The 17006-nt window shown below is 42.0% G+C and overlaps 1 long non-coding RNA gene across 3 annotated transcripts in view; it reads left to right on the top strand.

The window, feature by feature from the left end:
• Positions 1 to 12027, top strand: part of LOC119861747 — a 91542-nt gene extending 79515 nt beyond the window's left edge. For all 3 annotated transcript variants that reach the window (XR_006274137.1, XR_006274138.1, XR_006274139.1), the window contains 3 exons: positions 1039 to 1137; positions 6181 to 6276; positions 10201 to 12027. This is a non-coding gene — a long non-coding RNA (uncharacterized LOC119861747). The remainder of the gene's footprint in view (positions 1 to 1038; positions 1138 to 6180; positions 6277 to 10200) is intronic.
• Positions 12028 to 17006: the final 4979 nt, after the last annotated feature.

The following is a 17006-nucleotide window of genomic DNA, read 5'->3' as shown; positions in this document are numbered from 1 at the left end:
CCATAGAGGCTCACCACAGCTGCAGTCCTGGTGCTACTTGAATGTGGCTAGACCGATTAGGTGAGTTCTGGCAACCTACAACACAAAGGTTTGAATGACTCAGCTGAGTTTTGCTTTGGAAACTAATAGGCACTGGTGATTTTGATTTAGGTCACTTTGCGTTCTGGGGTTCATTCTAATCAAGACTAAGAGTGCAAACTCTCAAAATGTCTACACAAAACCCCGTGAACCAATCCCCGACAGTTCTGTGTCCACACTATATATTGCATTTGCCATCTGCTGCTCAGTCATCTAACCCATCCAAATGCTTTTGAATCTGGTTGCACTGTTTCTCAGCATTTGCTCCACCTCCAACCTCATTATCATCTGTAAAATTGGAACACTGGGCCTGATTTTAATCTCACTTGTGCCAGTAAAAATCAGGACTAAACATTGCCATAAAAACAACATAAAATGAGCTCTGAATTTCCTAAAAGGAAGCAGGATCAGCCTTAGTTTGTACTTGGATAGGAGACATCAAAGGAAGAAGCTGAAGTTGTTGCAGAAAGTGATATTTTCTTTGATTTCCATAGAGAAACACACCATGCTGTTTAAAGGGCACTGTGCTATCTTTTGGATGAGACATAATGCCACATTGTTCATCATTTGTGCTTATTAAAGATCTCATAATATACATCACTAGAGTTGGGGTTTGAATCCCAATGTCCTGGCCAGGTCGCACTTCAGATCATTACATTCTGCCTAGCTTAAATTCCCATAGCAGTTTCTATTGCATATTATGCTTTTTCACTCACCTATTTTGAATTGTTGCTGCTGTATGTTGTTGTTAGGTGCTCTGTTTTATCCCCAGAGATAGGTGCAATTTAGTGATAGATGAACTGTTTCCTATATGCAGTGAGGTGTCACTCTTGGATTGTTTGGGTTGCAATTCAAGGGATGCAGTTGTTAGCACATCCTTTGTGTTCTTGGTTCTTAAAATAGGGCTTGGTTCTTTAAAAACCTTCATCCACTGATAACTTTGGTGACAATGTCTTGCAGTGGAAATCCATGTCTGATGAATCCTGCTTTCAAAACATCAGTGAATTTTGGTTGCCCGCTGCTGTGTGCTACAGTAATGAAACAAGCTATTGGTTTGAGGTAAGTGCAGTTACTAGACAGGTAATACAGTTATTCAATTATAAATGAAACTATTGCGTTTTTGTCGAACAATGCTCTCGAAACATTTGTGTTTAACTCAGTAAATAGCACATTTCGCTATTATAGATAGATACACAGGACTACAACAAGCAGCTCAGCTATTACAAAGTAACCCCATAAAGGCCGGAAGGCAAAGAGGAGCGTGAAAATGACTGCCAGTCTGTCTGTTGGCTAAATGTTTCTGTGCCACTAGTACCCAGGATTTTAAATGTTCTTTAGTAATCTTTAAACTAAAATGCCATGACTTCCATGGCCCAGAGGCTTTCCATTACGTCCCCAGACTCCCAGTTCAGACACGTTCTTAATATATTAGAGTTTGATCCAAAGCCCATTAAGTCAATAGAAATACTCCCACTTCAGTGGATTTTGGATCAAGTGTTCAGTAAAGTTCTGCTTACAGAAGTTGCTACCTCCAGTCTTTACCAATACAAAAGAGAGGTAACAGGAAACTGCACTATGCAAAAGGTTCTAGATTACAGAGAGTAAACATCTCTCACAGTGATACAATTACTATACTAACCTGTTGATCTCCCAGTCATTTGAAATGGCATACATTAAGGATGTGGCATGGGATAGGAATGATTAAAAGACACTCCTCATAATTCAGTCTGTCTAGTGGGAACACAGGGAAGGAAATAGCAATTTTTGTGCATTCCACAGGAAAAATGTCTTAATTGAAAGGTGAAACTAGGGAAATGGCATACTTTGTAATTGTCACCTTTGGATCCAAGGAGAAATTTTTTCTATGGAGATAAGACATTCTCCACAAGGAAAATGTCACCTGTGAGGCTGGTGGCTACAGCACAATGTTGGATTGTTGGCTAGTATATAGATTTCTCCAATACACATATTATGATATAGTAATCTGTCAATATTCTGAAAAGGCCTGACCCAGAGTACATTGAAATCAATGGAAAAAATCCAGTTGACTTTAATGGGCTCTGGGTCAGGTCCTGATTGAAGCTCCAGTCTAGTTTGAAGGTACTTTTCACAATATCCATGTCAAGCATTTAGGGACAGATGAGCAGGACTGTTGAACTGTACCTTGCTCCATGAGTAGTCCAATGTCGTAAGGTACTACTCAGTGTCTGTAAGGCTGGTAGAATAACAATTTTCTACTTTCTCTAATGTCACTTGAGTTAAATTTTTTTAAAACGTTTAAATCCAAGTGAAACAGCAGGGGAAAACTTAGAATGTGATTAATCATGTTAGAATTGGTACTGGACACTGACCTTAACAATCTTGCTCTTGTGACATTGTCATGACATTTTTAATCAGCACCAGTGCTCAGGACCTTTAGTTTTGCACCTCATCCAATGTTGATGCATCATTCTTCTTTCTGAACTCTTTGCCCTGTTACAAAGAAGTAACTAAGCAGAGAATCATCATTCAGTAGCATATGATATCACTTGTGTTGAATGGTCCAAGTTTTGCAAGCAAATTGTTAATAAGTATTGGCATGTGCCAATGTTTACGTGACAGATCACTTGGGAACAAAGCAGGCTGGAACTATAAAATTGTGTCCTAATTCTGTAAATGAAGAATGAATGCCATAAAAACATAAAACATAAAAAATGTTCTTCGCAATTTAACTGCTCTTTTATTTAAGATCCAGAAATTAAACTTTTTAGCCCTGGACATGCACACTGAAATCAGTGAAGCCTCAGGGACCGTAGTACCTGCTACCAGAAGAAGCAGAGGATGAAAAAGATCCATCTGGGATGTGAAAGGAATAACCAACTCCTCCTTAGTTGCCAGCTCAAAAGTGCTTGCACAGACTGATCCCAGTAATAACACATGATCAGGCAGAAGCTTTTGGCTGCATGACAAATGCATAGCAAATAAGAATTTTAATCCAATTTGCCATAAAAGGGGAAGAAGAAAAAACAGATGGAGAAAACAATTAACTGATGGACAGTTGAACTGGATTAAAATTCTTATTTGCCTTGTGTGAGGACATTAGCGAGGTCTCTTCTACCTCATCGGTTGTTGTTACATAGCTAAAAAGAAAAGAACTTAGCGGGCAAATCAGAAGATACAGGAATCTCCCCAAATCTTCCTTAGAGCTGCCTGGCTATTAAGATGGGAGAATTCCTTTTTCACCCATGAAGTGGGACTTGATTTGGATCTAGGAATCTACTTTTAAACCTAGGGGGTTTGATTTTGGACAGAACTGTATATTTCTGAAATAAAGGTTCCTTTTGCTCTGGCAAGATGTGAGTTCTGGGACACTACGTGTTTTTGTTTTATTCCCCCAGTGGGTCTACAAGCAGAACAAGAATTAGTGTGTTTCACTGCATTGTTTATCTGTGCATTGGAACCCTTTTGTATTTTGATCATCTCCGCCTTGAGGAGGAACTTGTATCTTACCAACTGGCCTTTAACAAATAGGCTCCAGTTCAGCAAGTTTCTTAAGCATGTTTCACCATGGCAGGGTGAATAATGGGTTTTTCAGTTTGATAGCACTTAAAACAAATCATTTTGGTTGGAACAAATTTTTTGGTTTCAACTTCAAGCGTTTTTTAAATGTTTTTGAATTTTATAAATAAAATTAAAGACAATTTCAAAAAAAAAAAAAAAAGGAAATTCTTTTTTGTTTAGATTTTCCAGATTTTTTTTTTAACTGCTTTCCCCAAAACAGACACTTTGGCAAGATTGACATGAATTCATGAAACATTTCAGTGTTTATGAAATCTGTTTTATGCTGGCAAAAAGTTTGTCAAAAATTAGCACAGCTCTACACTTAACTTTAAAAATGTAATCAATCTCTGGCCTTGTCTACACTATGGGAGTAAGTCGACCTAAGTTACACAACTCCAGCTACATGAATAATGTAGCTGGAGTCGACGTAGCTTAGGTTGACTTACTGCGGTGTCTACACCACGCTGCATCGACAGACCAGAGCACCAGAGTTGATGGGAGAGCGATCTGTGGTCGATTTAGCGGGTCGCTTCACTAGACCCACTAAATCAACCCCAGTGCATCAATCACCGCAGCTAAGTGTAGACATGCCCCTCTTGACTTCAGTGGGACTAAGCACAAGAATGTGTCTAGCTTTAAGCAATGATTCAGGGATTCTCAAACTTCATTACACTGCGACTCCTTTCTGACAACAAAAATTACTACATGACCCCAGGAGGGGGGGAACCAAAGCCTGAGCTCACCTGAGCCCCACTGCCCTGATTGGGAGGGCTAAAGCTTTAACCCCACTGTCCTGGGGTGGGCGCGGAGGCAAAGCTGAAGCCCAAGAGCTTCAGCCCAGGCAGGGGGTCTGCAACCTGAGCCCCGCCACCCAAGGCTTAAGCCCTCGGGCTTCGGCTTTAGCCCCGGGCCCCGGCAAGTCTAAGCCAGCTCTGGCGACCCTATTAAAACGGAGTTGCGGCCCACTTTGGGGTCCCAACCCACAGTTTGAGAACCGCTGATTAGTCCCATTGAAGTCGATGGGGGATTGTTTACATGTTTAAAGTCAAATGCATGTTTAAATACCTTGCTGAATCAGGTCTGTAATCACCCTCATTAGAAGAAAAATTACTCTCCAAGGATCTGTATTGTGTGCTGTATGTATTCTTTATTCTTTGCACAGGCTTCCATGTAGAGATAGATGGGTGTTTTTAAAAATCAAATGTCTTGTGAAAAGCAGTTATTAGAACCAAGGAGAAAAATGTTTTGCACATTCATTTGCAAGACTCAGAACTTTAAAATAAAAATTTCTAGATGCTTTACGAAACTCCAAACTTCTCAACTATGTAAACTGCAAATAGCTGCAGCATTCCTACCAAAAAAGGGTTGTATTTAATCTGAAACTTCCAAATAGTTGTTCCCTGGGTAACTTGTGCAACCTTTGATAACATGCATAACAGAACATTCATGGGTCTTTTATGACAAACTCTTTGCTGCCCCCATAATATGGATTTCCCCCCCCTTTTACTCATTTAAATATTTTGCAGAACTCTATCTGGAAACCCAGAAAAGTGCTATGGGTGAAGAGTCTCCTGCTGGGAACATCCACTCTCTAGCTGCCAGCACATTTACTGAGGCTCATAATTAGTTAGAAGTCCCTAGTTAAGAACTCCATCAAACTCCTTGTATGGGACAAACCCCAGGGTTGTTTGAGGAGGGAGAAGATTTTGAACCATGTGTGTTCAATTTAACCAGTCACAAAACAGGCATTTTTCAAAGCCAAGCTTCCTCATAAGGATAACAAATAACCTTATTCCAAATCTAGTTAAACAAAACCGACAGCTTGGAGGGGAAGATTCTCAAATAGATGACTTGCACTAGTGCAGTCAGTGATGAAAATGTGCTGGATACCAGACTGTCTTCATGCTGCCCACAGTCACATCTCACTCTAAAAGAAAGCGTTTACTTCTTCAATGAAACACAGTACAGATTCCCTCTTGCCTTACTCTAGAGCAGCCTGAATGAATCGCCTGCAAAATTACCTTACCAGACTTCCATTAAAATAAACAAAATCTGATTTGTCACGACAGCAAAATGAATTGAAATGTGGGGAATGACTGGGTACCCTTGGAGTACTTTCTCGTTTTAACTCAAAACCCCCCTACAAGCACATGCACCGGGCCCATAGTCTCTCTCCTGAGAAAGGGGAGGGAAACATTTAGGGAGATGAATGTGTCTGTATCAAGTGGCAATCATTTCCTGCTGAGCAGCACCATCTAGAGGGCTTTGTAAGCCAAGCGGCAGCATAAAGCAGGGAAGGGGGATGGCAGCATGCATGCCCTCCATGGTGGACTCAACAGAAAAGATTTCTGTATTTTAAAACTTTTAAACTTCTCTTGCATCTTGAAAAGGTATGGGCTTGGTCCAATCCTTTATTTCAGTCTCCCTAGGGCCATATTGCCCCATGCATGGGTTCTCCCCTCCCCAGTAAGGAACTGGAACGGAGTTGGCATTCACTACATTTCCTCTAAGGGTGGAGCAGGTAAGTTAATACTGACCAATCCCATGGTGTCTGGTTTGCAGGAGATGATGTCACAGTGAGCGACCTTCTCCCCTTCCTGCCCCCACCTATGAATCCCAGTTTCCTGGCAGCACCACCAGTGCGGTGAAGGGAGAAAGGTGACCAGTACAGCTGGGATGATGCTTCCCCATGCTGAGCTGGGATATGTGCTCCCCCCGTCTTGTTTTTATGGAAACAGAGGGGATGGGCAGGGCCCACAACTGATCTTAAAGCAGACAGACAGCAGTTTAACAGCCATTCAAATTCATGCCTATTGCACAGGATGTGCATGGAAATAGGCCTTGGTCCTGGCTTTTGTTAGGAGATAGTAAGGACTTCCTAGCCAGTTTCAAAAGGGTTCATTATACTGAACTGAGTATTTAACGGCTTTTAATACTTAGAGCAGAAATCCCCTTCTTGTCCATGTCAGCTTCCTAATAACACTTGACCTTGGCAACAGCCACTGTATATGAAAACCTACAAAGCTTCTTCTCTGGCATATCGGCCTAATCCTGCTCCACTGAAATCAATAGCCAAACTTCCATCAGCTTTAATTATGTAAGATTAAACCTTATTAAAGTCAATGGGAATTTGGTGACAGACTTCAGTAGTAGAAGGATCCCCTTTCAAGGTTAAAGTTATGATCAGAATAAGCATTGCCGCTAAATTCTATATACTATAAGCCCCGTTCCCATTGATAGTCTTAAATCATTCTCTCTCTCTCACTCACACACACACACACAAAACCATCTATAAACACACTTTTAGGAATTTCACTACAGTCCCAAATAAACTGCATATAAACTGGCCATCAGGAAGTTTAGACTTGAAATTAGATGAAGGTTTATAACCACGAGACGAGTGAAGTTCTGGAACAGCTTTCAAAGGGAAGCAGTGGGGGGCAAAAGACCTATCTGGCTTCAAGATTAAATTCGATACATTTATGGAGGAGATGGTATGATGTGATAACATGATTTGGGCAATTAATTGATCTTTAACTATTCATGGTACATAGGCCCAATGGCCTGTGATGGGATGTTAGATGGGGTGGGATCTGAGTTACTACAGAGAATTCTTTCCTGGTATCTCGCTGGTGAATCTTGCCCACATGCTCAGGGTTCAGCTGATCGCCATATTTGGGGTCGGGAAGAAATTTTCCTCCAGTGCAGATTGGAAGAGACCCTGGGGGTTTTTCACCTTCCTCTTACTTGGAGATGGGTCTTTCACTCATGGTTTATGAGCCCTGTTTGCAGTGTTTCTCCAAATTAATGCAGTTATTTCTCTCCTTTTATTAAAAGTGTTTTGGTACACTCAGACTCTGTGCTTGAGAAGGGAAGTATTGCCTTTTAGAGGTGCCCAGGAGGTGGTGTGTAATTGTCCCTGGGTGGGGGCTCGAGACAGTTTTGTATTGTATTGTTGAAAAGGAACCCCTAGGTACTGAACCTGGCCCTTGTTGTTGCCAACTCTGACTGGCAGAAGGGTTACATACGTCTGACACACGAGATGTAGAGCTGTATGTCATCACCATATTAATGGTACTCCACCAGCTTCCCGGCTACCTTCAGGTGGACGCTGAATAAGATGGGATACAAAACTGAGCCTTGTGGAACTGCACAGGCAAGGTCTCTGGAAGCAGAGTGGTCAATTGACCATCACAACCCTCTGAATTTAGTTTGAGAGGAAAGATGCATGCTGTTTCGGGGTATTTCTATACACCTCTGCGTTCTCTTGGGGGTGGGCAGGAGCCTGTGGTGATCAACTATCCCACGTACTGCAGAGAAGTCCATCAGGATAAGTATGTGTGGACATCATTCACCAGAGCTGTAAGGGCTGTGTCTGTACCTGAAGAGAGTTTCCAGGGCATTGGAGACGTGTTTTGTGTCCCACTCCCCACCACCTTCTTGATTAGGTTGCTCAGAAAAGGTTAGACATAGCACAGTGACTTGTATGGTGGAAAGCACAGAGTGATGGCTTTTCTAGTTCTGATTGGACTATTGTGTAGTTCAGGGTAGTAAGGAGGATTCCCTCTGTGAAGGATGTGCTGATGCTATTGTTAAATCTCAGGTGTGTTCTCTTCTCTCTTACCAACCAGAAAGGGCAGGGGGTGGCCCTGATTGCTCTGACTTCTTGTGCAATTGGGCTGAATTCTCTCAGGGAGGACATTGTGCCTTTTTAGTCCTTTGTCAGGCTTGTTGTTCCTACTCCCCTATGAGGCCCTCTTGGATGGAGAGATCACCTGTATGAAATAAGACAGTTCCACACAGAGTGAGATGTGAGGTTCTGGGGGAAATGGGGAGGCGTTCTGGGTTTCCAAAATGATTTAGTTTGGAAAGATCCCATCAGTGTTACTATGCTCCCTTTCTGGCAGAGAAGACATTTCAGGGTAAAGACCTACGTTTCTAATGCAGAAAAAGGCAAGTCAGAGTCTGAACTCTAACCCTAAGCCCTGCTGTCCCCCTTTGCTAAAGCTGCTGAGTGCTTGGCCTGTTCTAGGCTCGCTTTCCTATAACGTCCTTTTCAGTTAATGGACTGAGAGATTTTGCCCAGGTGCACTCTACTACAGGACCATTCGCTGCCTGTATCTTATTCAGGAATGGTTAGCATGAAAGTTTAAGCATATCACGTCAAGATTTGAAGTTAAAGTCTCACCCCTAATAAAGCAAATGACTGTGTTCCTCATCCCAATGCCGTAGGTTCTCTTTCCTGGGAACGATTATTCTTGCAGCCAGGGAGGGCTGGAAACATTTCTGTTGAACTAAAGCTTGATTCCAAATCCATGAGTTAATCACATCTATGGGTTGGCCTTGACATCGGTTTTATAGCTAGCCAGTAGGTTTATGATCATGCTATGCTGAAATCAGGCATTTATCCAATCAACTTTGCTGGACTGCTGGCCTCTGCTGTCTCTACTTTTCATTTCCCTCATAAGTTGCCCTGGTGCTTTCCCTTTCTAACAATTCTCCCAGCCCTCCTCCCTTCACCAGAAGGCCATAATGCTTCCTCTGACAAGCATAGTGTAGAAGTGCATCCTGCCTGCATTATTGCTAGGTATGTTATAACATCCAGAGGTACAGTGGAGTGGTTGTTCTATTGTCCCTGCACATAGCTACTAAATGTAAGGGAAATCCTTTCAAGAAAGAGATCTCTTTTCTCCAGCTTTAGGTGGGTGTCACATATTTAATTATTTTCCTCTTGTTAAAGGCCCATTATGCTCCCATTTAAGTCATTGGCAAAGCTCCCACTGACATCACCAGGAGCAATAGCAAGGGAGGAGGAAGGATGGAGCATGAAATCTCTCCCCAAAAGATACTAATTCAATAAAATGTGCTATTGTATACTTAGGAAATGATTACAGTGTCACTGGCAGCAGCTGGCTAAACAGAAGCATCAGTCATTGGGCCTTAGTCTACTGGTGAGCTAGTGCTCTGATTTCTGTGTTCTGTACACAGTGTACTTAGCAACATACCATTCACAAATTCCTTTGTAGCCTTAAAAAAGTAATCACCATATTTAGGAATTCTTGGGAGAGCTATTTCCCTTGTATATTCTAGTGTGTTTGGTTTATACTCCCAAATATCGTCACTAAAAAACAGACTAATTCTTACCACAAGAGGAATGTCGAATATACTCTTACAAAGCAACCAAATGGCGAATTACTTTGAGATCAGTTTCAGAGATGTCATAATGCTTAAACTGCTAGGGGAAGACGAGGGGTCATGATTTTAAATATCTTGCAGGGGTGCTAGGCCAAGGGAAGGAGTAGGCTGGCGGAGGGATGGACTAGACTAGTGATTTCTCCACCAGTGGGTCATGATGCCTGGTGGGGGGAGGGGTCGTAAGGCATTGAAAAATGTATTGCAATCTAAATCAAAGAAACTCTTGTTTTCCCCTTTCCCTGCCCACCCTTACCCTTTAAAGTCAAGTATTCTCTGTCAACCATTTGAAACCCCCTCAAACTATGTAGCCATTGCATTGACACTTTTCTTTAAAAATCTTATAGTAAACGTAAGGAGGTTACAAACACTTTTTTACTTTTGAATAAGGAGTCATCACCACCCTGGAAAGGCTGAAAAACGATGGACTAGACTGCACGCAACATATCCCAGCCTGCTGGCAGGATCTTTGGAGTAGAGGCCTTCACCTTCCACAGAGTACAGATCAGAAGATACCGTGGGTGCGTCCCACATGCGCAGCATCCTGTGATTGCAGAAGAACTTCAGACAATAAGGGACCTTGGGCCTTTTTATCCTTTCTTTTTATGTTTATGAATCAGAACCTTTGTGGGTGAAGAAAATTAGCAGTGACAGGAGATTTTAGTGCTGAATAAGGGGTCTCTGATATTCTGTGTGGGGAAGTTGTGGGGGCTTCATACATTTCTACAGTGCTTTCTCAGGAAAACGTGAGCCAGATCTGCACTGGGAAAATATTGGGTGCATCTGAGGAGGTGGGAGGGTCCTTCTGCCACCTTTCCTCTAAATCCATAGATCCTGGGGTCACAGGTGAAAGCAGCCTTAAGGCTGCTCTAACTTGTGCTAGATGCAACAGTTTCCTATGTATGTTCCACAGGCTCAAGATCTCCAGAGCACAAGGCTCTCCAACCACACCTCTGGACCCCTAAACCAGGGCACTAAGAACCTGTGGCATGTGGGGTGTTCTGGAGATAAGTTGATGAGAACAATGGAATGAGGAGGCATTACTTGTATAAAGTGCCTATTTTATGCTAAACCAAGCACTAATGCAAACACTAAACAATATTACAAACTCTAACCAGTTCAAGTGAGTAAGTTTTGCACATAGACATTCAACTATGTACCTTTTCTCAGCGTCATCCTGAATGCTGCTTCACCATGCTGGGTGTGACAGTTGCTATTTTGCTTTTCGTGGGGGTCAAAACAAAGTTCTGTGCTTTGGTGAAAAAAAAGAATTTAGTCCAAGGTTCCTGGAATCTAATCTGGAATGAGCCACAGAGTCCCTTGGTGGCCTTTGACAAATGACATTGCCCTAGGTCTAGTTGGAAAACAGGGTAAAGAAAGAGTTCCCTGAGGATAAACACGACACCACACCCTCATTTAAAATGATGGAGAACTTCTGAACATTGCCATGCAGTGAGCCAGATCATTGTGGCTTCTGGTGAATTGGGTGCATGCATCTGAATGCTAAATTTGGCCATCTAACTGGATTTGGGGTACATTTTGTGCTTGTAGAGCAGCAAAGATTTATGCTGAGGAAACTGACCTTGAAGATTTTCTTCAGCTGATTCAGGTGCAGAATGTAAAGGACAGAAGTAAAAACAACCCCCCTCTACTTGAAACTAAGCTAAATTATTACTAAAGTTTAGAAAGCATGGTTTGTCATCCCCCATTGCTATATAAATGTTATTCCTTTTATTTGATAGTGCAAATAATATAACTGTCATCTTGATGAATAGCTTAGCACAAGAGGACAGGGGAAAGATGACATTTTTGCAAAAATTTGCATATTGTGACTGAATTGGTTCAGTATGCAAAACCACTGTAGCACATTCAAGGATACAACATATGAAATGGAAACATCCTGTGTGTAAGTTTTAATGAAAATAAAACATTCTGGGGAGAGATTTTTTTCATGTAATTGAGGAAAATAATTTTAAGCTCATCAGAAATCCTTAACTTCTAGCTGTTTCAGCAAAGAAACTAAAGATTTTTAAATATAATATGAACACACTATATTTGTATGTTAATTTGTGATTAATTGTTATGGTTCAGTGCGACTGACCTACAAGCCCTGCCTGTCTTTCTTACCTCTAGTTTTATTTATAACACTTTTTTTTTAAATTTAAGAAGCAACTTTTTTTTTGCTTGTGAGTTTCTTGGTCAAGCTGTACCATATGAATGCGGAAAATGTTAAGCAACTACAGCTAATTTGAGAAAAAAGAAAAGGAGGACTTGTGGCACCTTAGAGACTAACAAATTTATTTGAGCATAAGCTTTCCTGAGCTACAGGAAGATGTTCATGCATCCGATGAAGTGAGCTGTAGCTCACGAAAGCTTATGCTCAAATAAATTTGTTAGTCTCTAAGGTGCCACAAGTACCCCTTTTCTTTTTGCGAATACAGACTAACACAGCTGCTACTCTGAAACCAGCTGATTTGAGGGTGCTGTTTCTTTTCTCCTGGGCTTTGGTGCTTTCATGGGTGAGGTCTGATTTCATTCATAAATGGAGAGAGCTTGTCTCACAGAACGCCAGAGCCTGAGGAATCTGGAAGAAGCTGAGTTTCAAGTTTCTGGCTTCTGCTCTGGGGGTGAGGCCCTCGATCTAAATTATTGTTTGCACATGACAGCTATCAAAAGCAGGTTCTCCACCAGTTCAGCCAAACAAATAAGTTTGCCTGTATCTTCTCTACTTGCCAGTTCTGCCATCTATGCAGCCTATGACATGGCTTTTGGTGGTTTTTAAAATGCAAAAGTTAGTGACCGGGGCTAATTTTGAGTATAGTTGAGGTTCTCTCTATCCCAGGTTTGCATCCACAGGGATGTTGTGAGAATAAATACACTAGAGATTGTGAGGCCATAGAAGTAGCACAGATAGAATCAGTCCAGTCTTCTTGCCCCATCCATTCCTTGGCCCCCCTATTAAGACTTCCAGTGAGGGGCTAAGAAGTTTCATTCAGTGTGGTGAGTTTGTGATGTTGACCCTCGTCTGCAGAACTTGAACAAAGACCCACCAGCTGTGTGGTCCCAGACCAAACAGATGGCAATACGTCTCTCCCTGCCAGGGTCTAGTTGGATCCTGTGACCCTTGGCACCTTTTTGCTTAGGCGTGAAAATAAAAAATGGAACTCTGTGAAGCCCTTTCCTGACTGCAACAATGCCTTTCTTTGGGGTGCTGGATAATGCTCAGCACAAGTGGGATTTGTATTCATGTTGCTGAATGAGCCTTGGAAGTACTTTACCTCTGTGTTGGCCAGGCAAGGACTGTACATTAGCTATCGCAGGCATAATTATATTATTCTCAGCCTGCCAAGAGCAGCAGCCTTTTTGAGGTCTGTGACTCTGAGTGGTTACAAGCTAGTATGCGGTATTTACAAGGAGCTGTCTGACTGGGAGCCAAGTTGACAAGCCTTTCATCAAGAGGCTATACCATCGGTTTATAATGATGGTGGAATGTATATTGCCACACTTGCTGCCATAATTTGGGAAGTGTCCATGTGTCTGAATAACAGAAACAGCATTTATCTGTCTCATCGGCCCTTTTAATCCACCACTGCTCATAGCAGTTAGATGTAATTTTCCATTTCCAAATGGAAATTACTGAACACACTGGAGTTATTTTCTGAAGTGGGATAAATTTAACATAAGTACTTCCTGATCCTATGAGGTCCTGAGGCCATTTGGTTCCCTTGAGGACACTCAGTACTGTGGATGACCGAGGGTTTTTTCTCTCTCAACGGCTGTGCCCAGCTGTAGTGCTGTGTACATAATGTAACAGTCAAGCTATTAATGTAAACTCTTCCATGCTATTGTTTTAAACTATATGTTGGGCGGCGTGGGGATGAGAGCAAATTGTGGCTGATTTGCCGCTGTGACTGAGATCCACTCGGTAAAGCAGTAGGGTGGGGATGTAACGGGACTGATTATGGGTCCCTGGATTAGCCCTGGCCCTGTATAAACTGGAGCAGGCTGAGAGCTTCTCTAGCATACACAAGTTGGCAAAAATATCTTTCCCAGCTGAGGATAGTTGGGGACCAGAGGGAGAGATCACAGCTAGAGCACTCCTACACTCTATGTTGGGCTGGGGGATAGACTGTGTAAGGAGTTGACTATCTTGCCTTTCTCTTCTTTCCTCCCCTCCCTATGTTCCCCCCGCCAGGAAGTTCTCAGCTGTCTGGATATGACCCCTTAGACACGAAAGGGCTGGAATGGAGGAGGGAAGCTGGTTACTTGTTTTATTCTCTAGCTATAATGTTCATCTCGGACATACTCAGCTTACAGGTCAAAGGATAATGTTTCTAACAGCCAGGCCTGAGAACTCTACCTGGGATCTGAAAGTTAAGCTGGGTTCGTCTCACCTTTGATGAGATTCCCCATTTAAAAAAAAAAAAAGATGTGGGTGAAACTTTGCTGGTAATTCTGTGTATGCGTCACGAGGGCAGAATTCATAGTAGCAGCCGTGTTAGTCTGTATTCGCAAAAAGAAAAGGAGTACTTGTGGCACCTTAGAGACTAACAAATTTATTAGAGCATAAGCTTTGAAGTGAGCTGTAGCTCACGATTCTAATAAATTTGTTAGTCTCTAAGGTGCCACAAGTACTCCTTTTCTTTTTGAGGGCAGAATTGAATCCCATAGATGCATTAGCTCTGCAGAGCTGAAGAGTAAAATTATTATTTAATATTGGTATTACTGTAGCACGTTGGAGCTAGTATGCGGTAGTCATGGACCAGAATTTTACTATGCTAGTGGGTAGTTTGTTTGTTTTACAAAGATTGTCACATCTGTTGTGTAAAGATGTGGCCTTTAACATAGTCATTGTTCTCAGTAAAATAACACCTTTAAAAAATGCCTGACATCCTGTGTCTCTAAAGTGTATCTTTAAACAAATGATCTGCATTAAAACACTGCTCCAGCTGTTAGATTAATTTCTTTTAAAAAGTTGGACACTGTAATTCCTTGCAATGCTTAATGTAGGAATGAAATTCCTGGAAATAGTAAAGCATGCATACTTTGACCAACCTCTGTAAAAATCCACTTATTTCCTTATGGTTGGTGAGCCAGATCTTATACTAATTTGGGTTGCCAGGGGTATAAATCAATGATTCTTTGCCAGTGCACAGTTGTTTTACACAGGAACAACTGAGACTCTGGTCCTGCAATTGACTGTATATGGCACACCCTTGTTGAAGTCAGGAGAGCTTTGCATGGATGCTCTGACCCAGGATCAGAACCTAAATTTGTAATTCTACCAATCTCATATCATACACACGCCTAAAACTGTATTGTATCTGGCACATCCAGTACTCTATAAAGTGTTGCCCGGGTGTATGCTTGCAAGTCAAGGTCTCCACTCTACACAACACTCAGGCAAACCATCAATCAGTATAGTCTAACTTTTGTGTTGAGTTTCTCTCAGAGGTGGTAGTCTACAAGCCCAGGCAAATCAGATACCTGGGCTAATGATCTAACGTGAAAAGACCAGGGTCTTTAAAGTGAGTCCAGCCTGTCTACTTAACTCCATTATTTGGATGTAATAGAAGGAGACCTTTCTCTCCTTAGTCCTTGCCTTCTTTGTGGCACTCCCAGTGGTACTCCATCAGTATTCCCCTCGCTGAAACACACTTTACTCCTGCTCTGTGGATCCCCCAGTTACTTCGTATGTGGCAACACCGTACTGCTTCAGAAGGAATGCCCACACAGAGAGATGGAGGGGAGAGGAGTGAATAATGAGGGGGAGCGGACAGAGGGTGAAGATAAAGAACAGAAATTAAAGAGGAGAAGGAGAGTCAGAATGCATGAAGATGGGATTGCATGAAGATGGGATTGATTGACAGGCCCAAAGGATGGGTTCTAATACCAAGAGCTTGGCTGGAAAACTCCATAGGTGCAAGTTGTGCTATGTTAACTGCAGCAGTGAAATGTTTCCCACCATTCAAATGTGTGTATTTACTTCTTCCTTCCTCGTGTATTTCGCAGTGGAAGTGATGGTGCTCTAATAACAGGTTTCAGAGTAGCAGCCGTGTTAGTCTGTATTCGCAAAAAAGAAAAGAAAATTTTTTAGTCTCTAAGGTGCCACAAGTCCTCCTTTTCTTTGATGGCGCTCTGTGTCCATTATTGGCCTGACCATGTGGTGCCCTTCAGGTGTTTCCTTTGCAAACCCATAGGAATAATATTGGGAGTGAGCTATAGCCGCTGAGTCCACAAACTACAGCCATCCACTAGCCAGGAAGAGAATGGCAGCTCCTAGCTGTGACTTATCACGGGGCCTGTACCAGTGGCCACAGAAAGATTTCGCCCCGCCTGCCATGGAAGTGGCCTAACCCTGTACATTAATACTACTCTCATTCATATTCTGTTTGTAACATGGTGATCTGCCTTATATTTTATTCTGAGATTGGGTATATCCTTTGGTGACAGAGGAGAATGGATCAAATGTTTTTTTCTTGTGGGGTGGAAGTTCTGGAAACAAATGAATATATAAGTCTGTAATTCAGCCAATTACAAATGCTGCTCATTTTTCTTAAGCAACTAGTTAATATTCCCCAGGATGCATATTAAACATATGACAAATGAATAATAATAATAAAAAAAGACATGACATGTTTCTTGCTTTCTGCTAATGCTCTCTGAAGCTCAGACTCAGTATTGGCCTCTCCAGAGCATCCTTCATCCTCTGAAACCTACAAGTCTGAAATAAAAATCAATGGCTTTGTCATATGCTCTAAGAGCTGGCCCATATGCAGCACTTTCTCCCCTCAGCTGCTCAGTCTTACCCAGTGTGATGCTGTAGAACTGAAAGAGACCATTTGTTGCTACCACTGTTCTACAATTGCAACAAATCTTGTACAAAGTATGACATGGACGGTGTGTGACTGTCATGTTTATATGCATGTATCATCTTTGTATCTGAAGTTATGAATATTGGCTATGGACTTGTATCTTATACATGCGATTGTCTTCCTGGGTAATATCCACACTGTAGTTTACATTCAGTCTAGCCAGCCCATTGTGAATGGACTAGTCAAGGTTGATGGCCCATTAAGGACACTTCACTCTAGCAATGGGCCATCAAAGAAATTCATCCTGCTCAGCAAACTTGTCTACAGAGCCTTTCCTGTGGATGCCTTAGAAAGTATATGGGTAATAGCTGCCCCTTGAGT

Source organism: Dermochelys coriacea, chromosome 9 (genome assembly GCF_009764565.3).
Source record: "Dermochelys coriacea isolate rDerCor1 chromosome 9, rDerCor1.pri.v4, whole genome shotgun sequence".
NCBI classification, from domain to species: domain Eukaryota; kingdom Metazoa; phylum Chordata; order Testudines; family Dermochelyidae; genus Dermochelys; species Dermochelys coriacea.
Note: the sequence above shows the minus strand (reverse complement) of the source record. Positions and strands in the feature narration are given on the sequence as shown.